Source organism: Diplotaxodon limnothrissa, linkage group LG7 (genome assembly GCF_057381915.1).
Source record: "Diplotaxodon limnothrissa isolate DT_005_m linkage group LG7, D_limnothrissa_male_GT1.1, whole genome shotgun sequence".
Lineage (NCBI taxonomy): Eukaryota > Metazoa > Chordata > Actinopteri > Cichliformes > Cichlidae > Diplotaxodon > Diplotaxodon limnothrissa.
In genome coordinates this window covers 49,025,452-49,029,799 of record NC_140602.1, presented here as the reverse complement: position 1 = coordinate 49,029,799, position 4,348 = coordinate 49,025,452, and the positions used below count along the sequence as shown (strand labels likewise).

General features: G+C 36.6%; 1 protein-coding gene across 2 annotated transcripts in view; it reads left to right on the top strand.

The window, feature by feature from the left end:
- The first annotated feature begins 768 nt into the window (after positions 1-768).
- Positions 769-4,348, top strand: part of LOC146629074 (uncharacterized) — a 124,973-nt gene continuing 121,393 nt past the window's right edge. For both annotated transcript variants that reach the window (XM_085359809.1, XM_085359808.1), the window contains exon 1: positions 769-1,153. The gene's annotated coding sequence lies outside the window, so the exon portion shown is untranslated. The remainder of the gene's footprint in view (positions 1,154-4,348) is intronic.

The window sequence follows — 4,348 nt, the reverse complement described above, 5'->3', positions numbered from 1 at the left end:
GAGCGTGCCCGCTCCGATCGGCTGTAAAGGGTTAATCAACAAAACTGTTTTTTAAATATCTTGCTGCATTTTGTATAAGTTCATACTCAAGTTTAAAACAACAACTACACTAAAGCTATTCTGTTATACCTGTATGCAAAAAAAAATATTTCATAGTTCAGCAATACTGATCAATCTAATAAACTTAAACCTACACCATCCTCCCTATTCTGGTATTTTAAAGAGTACTTAGCATAAATATTAAGCAACCTAACTAATAGGGTTCCAACTCCCAGCAACAACAAAAATAAATAAATAAAAAATAGGGAACCACCCCTCACGCTCCACCTCATGATGCTTAATCGACGTAATCAACCTTAATTTGATGCAGTGTGAAAAAAAATGCACAGAAATCAATTATTTTTCAAGAAATATTAAATAGATTCAACATCTTTCTTCAACAAAATTGCAGACTGCACAGATGGTACCTTCCCAAAGGAAAAAGTACTATAGCTTACTAGGGTATATATATTAGACTTAATAGTTACTATATACAGTAATTGACTTCTATTCATTTTACATCAAATTAAAAGTTTGGGTGTCAGATAATTATTTATTAAAAGCTAGACATTTTAAATGAGAATAAGAAAGAAAAGTATGTCTTTGTGCCCCCTTTTCCCTGTTAATGCCCTATCGGCCCCCCTGGCTAAACTTTGCTAGATCCGCCCCTGCACAGTTACCAGCGTCAGCTACGTAGAAAAAGATCCTGGAGTAGAAAGTAATATTAAATACATTCTAACAATAGCTGATCAAGCTTAAACGTGCTGCTGTTGTTCAGCCGCTGGTTTCCTCTTTCTGGTGCAAAGTGGGCCAAAAGCAAACTAGAGACACGGACTCGCGACAGAAAAGCCGATCAGCTGATCGTTAAGCAGTTTCACCATTGAAGTAGCAGCAGGAGAGGCAGTCGCTTGTTAAGCTTAACGCAGGAATGCTTTACAAACATTCAGAGATGGACTTACACACTTGCTTTACTTCTCTCGGGATAACTTTGTCGGAGATGAAATGCCGGGTTGCTAGCGAAGCTCCAAATGCTATCCAGACCACCGACAGGTCCCGCATGCCACAGCCGCTCTATCACGTGATGCATACTGCTCCGACGTGCTAACGTTCTGAGGTGAGTTACGGCGTGTTGCAAGTTTTGTGAGGTGCTTTCGTGATATTTAATGGATCGGATTACATTTTTTATTTTTCTCCGATATCCGATCCAGTAATTTAGGTCAGTATCGGACCGATACCGATACGTAATATCGGATCGGTCCATCTCTACACTGAACACGGGGGCACAGGAACAAAACCTAAGAAATAGAATTCACAGAGCAAAAGAGGAACTAGAGTGCTAGAAATACAAAACGGAAACCAAAACACTGGTAGACATGAACCATGATGAAATCAAAACTCAATAATAATGATCCAAAAATCAAAACACTGGACCACTGACCCAGGACCATGGTATTTTGGTATTTTTCTTTTTGCCAGTATTGTCACTGGGTTATTCTTCCCTGAATGATGGTCAAATAGAACAGCAGTATTTACCTACTAATATCTGCTAGAAAGAGACAAGATTAGTGGTAGTGTTTTGTTGTTGTTTTTTTAACTTTTTTTTTCAGTGGTCAAAGCAGTAATGGCTTTGCAGGTAAACACTATGTGGAGCATAAGGGGGGGGGGGGGATGCATTTTCCATAATAAAATCTTGAAACCATTAGCAAACATCTGATGATGGCTTAGCTTTGTATTTCCTATTTTCAATTTATCTGTTGTTGTAAACAATGGCCAGGTCACAGAACAGGTAGTCTCTGCCTGGATATCTCCTGGTTATACTGAATGCTCAAAACATTAGTTGTTGTCAATAGAGGCTGAATCATTGATGGGTTACTAGATTGAATTCAGATAGATAAAGGGTTAGTAGCTCTGGCCTTTTATACAACAAATACTGACTGAATTCTGTGTTGAATTGCAGACAAAAATAGGTTGCAAAAAAAGGGACAGCGCGATAGATTCTTGTGAGAATCTGTATATCTATTCCACATAATTCACTTGAAGGTAGGAAAAGGAGCACCAGCACAACACTGGGAGCAATGGGTGAATTGAGGTAATGTTGCAGTTATAAATTCACAAAGCTTGTTTAAAAAGAAGCTCTGAGTGAACATATGAACATAAGCATTTTAATCATTAGGTTCTGACCACATATTGAGTTAGAATAGTTAGAATCACACTCATTTACATTTTCTTTAACATTTTCGTTGTGTATGCGTTAAAATGGAAATGATCAGAGTTGTACCTATTTGATTAAACTTACTAGTGAGTTTTCAGCAGTCTGTTCTATTATATCCAAAGCAAACAACAAGTGACCTGCACTGACATTCAAAAGAGATCTAGTGTTCTGGCCTGTTACTTAGTGCTATTTATTATAATTGTGCCATCCGTTACACTCTAACTACACTCTCAGCAACACTGTTCCCAAATTTCGAAAAAACAAAATGGACTGAACTTGGCGTAATGAGTGGGTTGATAAAAACACAATATGATATTCAAGGAATCCCAAAGTTGACATGACTATGACTATTTCCCAGTCTTACAATAACAAAACCATAACAGCAAAGGAAAACTGTTCCCATTTAATCCTTCATTATTTATTTTAATATATATGTTTGTGGTAACATATTTTGTATCTGTGTTTTACTACTTTCTGCCTGTATGGGGCAGTAATTCAGGGGTAGGAACCACTGGCAGCTTTATTCATGTTTTATGGGAGTAAACCAATGGCAATGAAACCATGGGGTGTTGTCACATTCCCTGTGACAAGGAGCATGCAGGGCACTAATGGTTTGCCCCCACTGTCAGCTGTAACCACCCAGCAGACTCAGGAGGTGTGTGGCTGTGTTGTTTACTCCTTGTGAGACAACCGGATATCTTGGTGAGTGGAAATTCTTTGCACCCTATAGATTTGTTGTCTTGGCCTGTTGTGGCCAGGTACAAACATGATATTCACCAGAAATTAAACATTCAAATATGGGGTTAAAACCAAACTTTCAGCAAAAGGTCTTAACAAAGTGATAGTTTTCTCCAAATCTCTGTTCTTTTTAAAGCTGAGAGGCTTTCACAGGTTGTGGTTTTTGTGGGCCCATCACTTACAATGGAGAGTGGAATTGTTTACACTCTTCAGATAGGGTTAGTGGATCTGACTGTGCTTTTTAATGTGTATACAGCATTGAAACCCCATTTCTGCAATTTGCAGGTGCTGCTTTGGGCTACACCCTTAGAAAATATATGTATTTTATTGGCTGAGAATACTGATAAACCTTAGCCTGTTAAGTTCTCTACCTGGGCTTTCTCTTGTTCACATTTAATTTAAGAAAATTCAGCCTATATTTTGGGATGTTCCTTTTTTTTGTGTTTATCAACAGTGACCTGGGGAGTTCCACAATAAAGACTTTAACTGATCAAACACACACATCCACACATGTGCAATAACACTAAGTGCAATAATCTTTTCTGGCATCGTTGTATTTTTACTCAGTTGTATATAGCATTTGTATTCTATTTTTATCTTATTGTATATTTTATTCTATTTTATTCTACTGTATATAGTATTTTATTTTATTCTATTCTGTACAGTTGTGTACTGTATTTATTCTTATTGTATTCTAATTTTTGCTTCATAACTTTTGCACTGTCCACTTCCTGCTGTGACAAAACAAATTTCCCACGTGTGGGACTAATAAAGGTTATCTTATCTTACCTTACCTTCTATTTGTCATATATTGTACGGGTTTCAAATAATATTTAACTAAGATGTTGTTGAATCATCTCTGTAGAATGTTTTTAGTCTTAAGTGGGTGTCAACTCACTCTCTATGACTAATTTACTGTGCTGCAGTCAAATGGAAATAGCGCGACTGAAAAGAAATAAAAGAATGCATGAATATTTAGACATAAAGACTGTTCTATGAACACAAGTAAAGCTGTAAAGATTCATTTCAACTCTGAGTTTACAAAGAATGGATGGTGTAGTGGCCTTGCTTTTTGATTTGTATTCAATAGAAAGACAATTAATGTCTGGTTGCACAACACACACACACACACACACACACACACACACATATATATATATACACACATATATATATATATATATATATATATATATATTAGGGGTGCAACGATATTCGTATCGATATTGAACCGTTCGATACAGTGCTTTCGGTTCGGTACGCATATGTATCGAACAATACAATTTTTTTCAATTTTTTTCAATATTTTTTTTTTTTTTTTTTGTGTCCCGTTTGGATCTATAGCCATCAGAATTGTTG